Source organism: Parus major, chromosome 2 (genome assembly GCF_001522545.3).
Source record: "Parus major isolate Abel chromosome 2, Parus_major1.1, whole genome shotgun sequence".
Classification (NCBI taxonomy): domain Eukaryota; kingdom Metazoa; phylum Chordata; class Aves; order Passeriformes; family Paridae; genus Parus; species Parus major.
The window spans coordinates 52,157,540-52,166,862 of NC_031769.1; the positions used below are offsets into that span (position 1 = coordinate 52,157,540).

General features: G+C 41.6%; 1 protein-coding gene across 2 annotated transcripts in view; it reads right to left on the reverse strand.

Moving 5' to 3' along the window:
* The window catches only part of TNS3 (tensin 3), a 166,131-nt gene extending 163,517 nt beyond the window's left edge, over window positions 1-2,614 (reverse strand). Inside the window, exon 1 of one of the 2 annotated variants that reach the window (XM_015618189.3) lies at window positions 2,525-2,614. The gene's annotated coding sequence lies outside the window, so the exon portion shown is untranslated. The remainder of the gene's footprint in view (window positions 1-2,524) is intronic. The other variant, XM_015618188.3, reaches the window with a different exon arrangement.
* Window positions 2,615-9,323: the final 6,709 nt, after the last annotated feature.

A 9,323-nucleotide genomic window follows, 5' to 3' on the forward strand; every position in this document is an offset into this window, starting at 1 on the left:
TGACGCATAAGGCACATTCACTGCTAATTGCTACAGGAGAAATTGCATATTCTCAATAGGTTCTGAGTAAGGATCAGAAGATACTCCCAAAATGCAAATGAGTTAACATTTCTTCATGCCCATTCTTCAACTAGCAGCCAGAAAAACACCACTACAAATTCTCACCAGGAATAAAACTGAAATGTAAGCCCTAAAATTAAATGCAAACCAATTATCAAGTTTCTACAGTATTTTTACTGACTTCTAAAATAATTTCCTTATACTGGTTTTCCTTCATTACACCTGTTCTGCAATTTCAGAACTGCTCTATTTTAGTTATCATCTCTCTTTTTGTTAAAAAGTATATTTAGGAGATACCTAGGTAATTATACTAACAAGGTTTTACCTAAGTGCCACCTACCCACGTGTCAAAAATACCAACTCATTCTCTGTCATTATGGTCACTTCCAAAGAAGAAAAGTCAGACAAAAGAGATTAACAGACTCCTTATCAGCTTTTCCTAATGCTAAAGAAATTGCTGCATTTTCCAATATTCTGCATTATTCTGCATCTCTATCTCAGGGGTATCTTCTGATCTGCTAGCCATAGAGCTTATAGTCAAAGAGGAGATAAGCCTGAGGAATCGACTCACATGCCACCCTGCAAGCAGCCCAGAGAAAGAAAAAGATCCCTGTTGTGGGTTCTGTGTTCCAGATATAAATATTTTCTGAATGACCAGAAAAAATGAGCAGGCCAAAGAAGGTAATGCCAATGGTGATGATATCCCAAAATATCACAGCTGTTTTAGTAAAACAAAGTGTAACCTGCAGAAAGGTACTTCAGATTAAATCAGAGATTGCAAGGAACACTGATTAATCTGCTTGTGGCCACTGCCTTCTCTAAATAATCATTCCCTGGGGCACATACACAATCTAAGCTGAAACAGAATGTTTTAACTCATAAAAATCTCTTGGCAATGCAGCCCTGATTCATGAGTACATGTACTTCCAACAAATTGCATGACTAATTAAAACTTCCAATAAACATTAGTTATTAGAAGTAATCGATTTAGTTGCACAAAAAAAAAGCCAATTCTGGCTATGCAGGATGAAAATCCCACTACTTTCAACAGCTCAGGTTCTCTTTCACAGCTTCAACCTCAACAAAAACCTCATTAGCTTAAGCAAAAGTGCTGCTTAGCCTAGACTAACTGTAGTAGTTTCATTTAAAAATTAGCCAGATTAAGACATCCGTTATCAGTCAAAGTTGAGCAGCATACAGAAATTTCGTATCAAATATCACATAAAATAGCCCCAAAGCCCTTGTTCTCGCTACTGTTCCATTTCATACCTAGTAGAAAGTAAACACTTCAATTACGAATGTAATGATTACCACCAGGCACTTTTCAGCATTTGAAAAAAAAATCCAAACAAACAAAAAAAATAAAGAAAAAAAACAAACAAAAAAAAACACCTCGCTGTTAAACATGTAAGCAGCATTCCAAAATAAAAAATTCAAGTTACAGAAAACACTATAGTTCTCACCTAATCCTAGGCTTGGAAAGGTGACTCTTGTTTAAGGTGTAACTCTTTAACATTCAGGAGACCACCTGACATGGAGGATCACAGCTGCGGAGCCTGCGCTATTGGCCAGCACCAATGCCAAAAACTGTTTAACATCGGGACTTTTGTCAGAAGACACACAAAGATCCTGAATTTCGATCCTCAGTAAGGATCATTTATCTTAAAAAGGCACCAGAAAGCTTCAAGCAGCTGGAAATTTTAGCCAGCGATGGCAAGACCCTGCCAACAGTTCAGAAAGGCTGGGCATCGGGAGAGATCTGGGTGGGTACCAAAGACAACACCATTTATCACACACACCACCAGATGTGCTGCAGCGGTCCAGGGCAGCCTCAGCAAGGGCTGTCTGTGGATGGCGACCCTAGGAGCCAAGCAGGGGGGCGTCCCCGCTGGCGGACACACCTCAGCCCCAGACCGGGAGTCCCCCTGCCTGACAAACCCACAGGCTGAAGAAACTTTCTAAGAGAGGAGCGAGTGCCTGGCCACTAAGCTGCCCAGCATGGAGAGAGCTAGCGTGCCTACAGAGATAGGGGAGCGCCTTCCCGCCCCCTCGGCCGGAGCCGGCCTGCGGCCCTCAGCCCCGGCGCCATCCTGCCTTCCCTGCGGCGGCGCTCCACCACCTCTACCCTCCCGGTAATACGAACTCGCCAACACTGTCCCAGTGGACGGCGCTCCCAATCCTCTGGACTGCCCGAGCCCCCGCCGGCCCCACCACCGGGAATTGCGCCCTTCCCGTCCCAACACGCTCCGGGGCGAGCTCGCGGAGCCCCGGCGCCCGCAGCGGTGACTGTGGGGGCGGCCTCATCTCCCCAATCCCACCGCGGCGGCCCCGCGGCCCGCCCAAGGGCCTCCTTCCCTTCCCCGCCGCCGGTTCGCCTCCGTCCCGCTAGGAACAAAGCCCCGTGACGCCGCACCGGCCGGGCGCCTTCTCGTTCCCGCGGATCACGACGGCCGGCAAAGTTTACCTCGCTTTCCCGGCTCCGCGACTGGGTGGACAAGGCGGCTCGGCCGCCGAGCGGGAGCAGGGATCCCCCTCCCCCAGCGCCGCACACAACTTGTTTTTATTTCATGCGTTCCCTCCCGCCGTGAGAAGCCTCCAGCTCTCGATCAAGGCTGAGAAGGAGGCGGGGAAGAGGCGCGTGGCGCTGCTCCCGGCTTGGGGCGGGGGTGCGGGGCAGCCTTGCCGTGCCTCGCTGCCCCTCACCCTGAGGCGGCGACAGCGGCCCCCTCCCCTGACCTGCTACCTGGCGCCATCTCCCCGCGGCAGCCTGACCGCCCCGTTCGGAGCTGCTCTGCTTGCGAGGGGCGTGGGGGATCCTCAGGCCAGGAGAGCGCCGCCACCCCCAGGACCCTGCACGGCTGAGCTTTCCTCCCTGTACCCCGGCGGCTTTGAGCTTAAGCGCAAGGCTGGGATTTGCAGCTTCTAGGAGAAGTGGCCACAGTAAGGAGGCCAAAATCAATTGGGTGCCAAGAGGTCTGCACCTGTTAGTTTCTCATGCAAAGATGATCCCTAAAATCACAGCTTAGATGCTGCCCAAAGCTGTAGGTTCCCTGTGTACGTATGCTCATACAAGTACAGTTCTTTACTGCACTGATATTTAGGCTATTTACCCACCAAGAATTGCCTCTGCTTTGAAGGAGCTCAAGCAAGGGCAGCTCCGCACCTGGGGTTCCTGCAGGACACACACACACACACACACACAGCGCACTGTTCTCTGTACCTGCTGGTTCACAGCTGCTGCCATTTGCATAAGAAGTAACTTCCGTGACATAACACAGCCAAAGAAAAGGGCAGGGAGGAAACACATACTACTGTCTTTTTGCTCTACATTTTAGAAAGCAGAGGGTTTTTGCACCCCAGATGCAAAAAATGAGAGTTCATGTCTTTCCTTTGTTGTAGAATTTCACCCGCAAACGCACCCTGAAATTTAGCTGAAACAAGTGTAACTTGAGGCCATTCCTTGTATATATATATATATATATTTAATCACATATTAACTGAAGCAAAAAGGAATTTAATTAATAGGATTGAGTTTGCTAACACACACGACACTATCAGATGGTAACTCGGGCCTCTCTGGAAGTGAATGCATGTTACTAGTGACAAAAGAAATTATTTGAACATGCCTCTTATGACTAGGACCCCATGTAAACAGCGTCCATACTGATGTGACCTTGTTGTAGCTTGTTCCAGAAACAAGCTCACAGAAGTGATAAGCAACAATAAACGCCTTACTTTATTACTCTTAGAAGCTAGATTTACAGCCAGCCTGTTCTAGCACTAGGCACTTCCCCTGACTGATTTAGGCAATACAGTGGCTAATATTTGTAATTCCATTGCATTGAGGACAAAGGACCACCAAGAAACAGAGATCTCTACAGATCCCAGGGATGGATTTCAAAATTCAAAGCTAAGTCGTTTTTTTGCAATGCTTCATATTATGGGAATAGGCAAAGTGCCAGCAACACCAACAAAACAAAAGAATTACAATCACCTTCTAGCTTTCAAGCAAAAGTTTCAAAACTTGACCTCCAAGGAAAGAAGGCAGAAATTACTATATTTTTTAAAATTTAAACTACCATGATTTAGCACTCTCACACATGGTTTTGAAATGCCTGCACTTAATCAAACTTTGGCAACTTCACATATATGCAGATACCAGCTTACAGATGCACATATTTTACATATGACATTAGCCAAAGAGAAAAAGTATTTTTGCACAACATCTGCAGTATGAAGGCTCAGTGCCAGGAAGTTCAGTGTGTAGGATTAATACCACAGTGTTAACCTAGGATAAATGTTCTTTACATTTTGTAACATTTCTATGGATAATAATATTTTACCTGTTTACAGCTGTAATTATTGCCTCTATATTGTGAACTCCTCCCTTCATCACATTTTCCTAGGAATGGGGAAGGATAGGAAAGGAGAAAATGTGTATCTGTGTTTTAAAAAGGTATTTGCAGTGTGTTTGAACCTGCCTAGAGATGTTGCCACTGACCATGTTAAATATTCATCTCAGACACAAACTTGCTGCATCAAGGAATCTGCTGTGTGCTATGCTAACCTGCTATCAAAATAGTCTTGCTTTCTACTTTAATGACATCACAAACACTTTTAAATATCCCAAAAAATGGAGTAAGAGTAGTTATGGTAGTGACTCAACTCTTACACACAGGGTTACTGCTTGTCCTGATGTGCTTTATTCTTACTGGTTTCTACAGAAGCCACCAAGTTTGAGTAATGTATATCAAGTGAACAAATGAAGTTTTAATATCAGAAGGAAGAGGGATTGCTTGGTCAGTTATCACTGTGTTGAAAGTAACCACCTATTCTTACCAGCAACCAAGAACTTGGAGAGCAACTTATGCAGAAACCTGGGCACATAAAAATTGTTTTGGTCCTATTGCTATTTTGCTTAAAGATCACACCAACCAGAGCAGTAATCTTTCATGTGCATAAAATACATACAGTGATGGCATATGCTATGTTTATAACCACTCATAAGGCATATATATAGATCACATTTGCATCAAGAGTACTTGATAGATACCAAGTTTCCCTTGAGCAAGTCTCCTAAAACTCGGTATACTCTTTCAAACTAAGCTATTTAATATAAATTTTTAGTCTGACTTCAGTGTTAGAGATCACAAAATAACTTTATGTAGCTACAAATGTAACATAAACAGTAGCATAAGAATTTGCAATGCTTTATAAATATCTCTACAGCAGCTCTGTATTCTGGCATGAACAACCACCACATTTTTATTTGCAACAAGAAAAAGACAGGGTTCTCTGGTAACTGGTTTTATTGTTTCTTTTCATTTTCAGCAAAACCAGTCCTTATAGCTGTAGCAAGTAATAATCATCTTATTCATGTACTGTTGACAGAACTGGTGGTCTGTAAGGTTCCTTCCAACCCACACCGTTCTATGATTTATGAACTGCCCCTGCGGATGTCAGCTTTGGGCACTAAGTCACCATTTCATAAATTTTCAAGCTACCACACCAACTAACCATATTTAACCCCATTTCTATGTTCTAGGAATGAACCCACCTGATCTATTTTCCATCATTGACTTACTGGTACAGATGATACATGGTATCTGTCGTGGTTAAAAAGCTCACGTTAAATCTGCTGATTTATCAAACACACCCGTGATGGTGTTACAAGTGCAGCAATGAAACATCAATCTGCATTAACCTTCTGAAATGTTGGTACAAAATCAAAGAAAAATACAAAATCTCTAAACTGTAAATCATTTTAGTCCATACCTACAGTAAGAACAAGAAACTTGCACAGTACTTACAGAATTTTCCGTGTTCTGATTTATCACGTTCCTACTAAATGATTACATTTTTGCAAGTTATCAGCTTGCAAGGCAAGCCCTTGTAAATGCATGTCTACACCACTCACTACAAGATATTATAGGCATGCTGAAAATAATTGCAAAAAACAGGACTATGCAGTTTTAAAGTTGGCTCATTTATATTGTTATGGTACAATGAGCACTATATGTGTATTCATGCAGTCCAATACTCAGTGCCCTGTGATATAACAGAAAACTCCTGGTACTTTACTATTCCAGTTCACATTTTGCTATTCTCCACTTTCCTAGAACTGTTCCTCTTTTATTTTTTTTTCCCTCTGCATTAAGAAGCATTAAGAAGAAAATGGTGAGAAACACTGCAACTGGCAAGTTTAAAAGTAAAATTCTGAAGGCTGCAGAAAAGCCTCTAATATATTGTGTAATTGATGCTTTGTTTAACATATACTAGCACAACTGTAGCCCAGAAAAAAAAAACAAACACCAGCTCCATAAGTGCTTTCAAGGCAAGTCTGGTGGTACTGAGTGAAGGAAGATGTGTTATTTGATACAGAGAAAACCAGTAGGAAAGAGAACTAAATAAAAAGTAAAACAGTTGCTGCTTTTTGCTCTTCACAAAACTCAAATCAGTTCTCTCATAGGACTCTAACAGAAGTTCCACACAGAGGGATCAATTGCACAATTCTTCAGCTCCTGTGATGGGAGGCAGCTGAATCAAATGCCATGTATCTTATACTTAGTCTAACATGACTGGAAATTTACTGCAGAACATACAAAAGTTTCTGTAACTTGCTACACAAAGTTAAAAAAAAGGAAAAAAAAAAGAGAGAACTTGGAGCCTAATGTTGCAACATGCCTTGTCAAATCTCAATGCATTGCTCTATGTATTCTAAGCATTGGTGACTGCTGGGGTTTTTTGATGGCACAGGAGCTTCAAAAATATATTTCTCTTCCTCCACCTCCCTGTTTCATACAGTGAAACAGGGCCCAACTCAGAATAATCTGTAGAGATAACAGCTCTGAGACAGAATCTGCTGTACAAGTTGAGCATCCATGAATAACATTAGTATGTGTGTACACTAGATTTTAGTGGAGTTGAGTGGATTTCCTTAAACTGAAGAGAAAGCAAGCCTTCTTCAAGCCTGTGCAGAGCATCTTACCTCCTAGTTATGGTCCAGTAGTATCAGCTACCAGTTATCAGTGAAGTCATACAACACCTACCTTATAGATAAGTAACTATGAGTTTACATGTCCATTTAGAACCTTCACAGATTTCAGGTTAGCCACCACTGTTTACCAGAATATGGAGCAAGACAACTTGGGTTCCAGCCGTTAATTTGAAATTAAGATTCTTTAGGTAAGGGTAGCTAGAGCCACACTCTTTAAATACCTGTTGTGGTTTACAAATGGTATTCCCCAATTTAGTATTCCCACCAAAACCCAGGCAGGCACTGCTCTACTCACTTCCCCCCACCTCCATCTGGCAGCTGGAGAGAAGAATTGGAGGCACAAAAACTAAATATCAAATAAAAACGATTTACTGGAAACAGCAATGAAATAAGAAAACAAGCAGTAACAATCCTAATAACCTCATGGTCCTAGCCATGCCTCCTCCTGCCTACTGGAAAAATTAGCCCTGTCCTTGCTGGAACCAGAACTATACTATAAACAGGAAATTTATTTAACCAAATACAATAATAATTATCCCTTCTTGAGCATAATATGCTATGTCTCTGTAATATGTAAAACCAATGGCTGTGCCCAAGGAGCCTAAATTTTTGTCTAGTGACTCAACTCATGGCTGCTTTTTACAACCCTACATACCATCTCCAGTTTAAGGAAGATCCCTAAACTTTCCTTATAATGTCAGCTGTACAAAAAGCTTTAAAGATTTGAATGGCTCATCTATCAGTCACATAAATCATAGGTCCGGTAGTTACTCTTCTCAGGGAATGTGATGTCTTCTTTTTAATTCATAATGTTGTGATTCAAAGAATAGACCCCAAAGAGTAGAATCTAACCTGCAGATGTGTATTATGAAACGGGAGAAAAACAACAGGACAAATTTTTTTTTATAAAACACCTTCCTGTGAGTTAAGACATGTCTGTCTCCAGGCTCCAGGTACCCAATCCTATTTCAAACTCCTGTATCCTTTCCCCTTCACTCCAGTTTATAAATCAAAATAGTCTTTTTATCCCCAGTTTGAATCATTTGGGGAGAGAGGAAGACACAAACTTTGAGTTTGATGTGAGCTTGTGCTGTCCAATAACATCAGAAGAGTTGCAATAACATAACTGTAGCCACATGAATTAGGAAAATACATTCAATTAGCTATAATAAAATAGAACAGAGGAACAACATTGCTATGAGTGAACACAAGACACAAGTCAGCCTGTTGTATTTTCTCAGAGCTTACAATCAACCCTGGAAGACAAACCAAAACTCTAACTGTTGAATGAGGAGGAAAACTTTTAGCATAGTGATAATTATAAGGCACAAGGGAATTGCATTACCTACTTGTACAATACCAAACCTCAGCATAGTATCCAGTCAAGAAAAACATAGGATAAAACACAATTAAAGTCTTCATTGAAATCTGTTATAGGGGTAGAGAAGGTTTTAAGAATTTCACTGCATCTTTGGTGCTCAAATTGTCTCATGGTTCTCACTGAAGACAATAAGAAAACCCCAAAAACCTTCTTACAATTTGTCATTTCCCATAGAAGTTTCTGAAAAGTTGCTTTCAGCCTGCCTGCTAAATTATACCAATCTTACACAAGTAGAGATACTGGTAAGTTAGTTATGACAAGTGGCAGGTAGCATTAGCATGAGCTGTTTCTTGGTTCACTCAGCCACCTGTGTAAGCCCTTAACTTCTTGAGCAGAACTTAGGAACCACTAATTGGTGCTGTCACACACTTTTGGCCCACTTATGCTGATACAGCTTCCTACCACAGACTTTCTTTGCACTGGTCTACAGGATGTCTTTTGCCACTACAGCCATCTCACCTGTTCATATAATATCAACCACACACAGGGAATTACTCTTCTGCTTCTATCTCCACTGAGGCTTTTTCAGCAATGCTCCATCAGTTTAGAAAAAGGTATTTTCTCTAAAAGGTCTCCCAGCTGACATGGCTGTGCCAGTCCAACTTTACAACTTTAAAATGTAGAGCAAGACAAAATTTTGAGATGAACTCCCTTTTATCCATTTAATTTTAACTGCCTTTGTTTTCCATCTGTTTTATCAGCCTGGAGAGTTCATATTTTAAAACCTTTAAACCAAACCAGGAACTTAACTTATAATAAAGAAAACTGGGATTAATGTATTATTTACTTATCTCCAGAACATTATAAATACACCAAATTATTGCAAGATTCAAGATAAAATGAACAGTACAGGAAAGGATATCCATTTTCTCAAAGCAGCAGGCA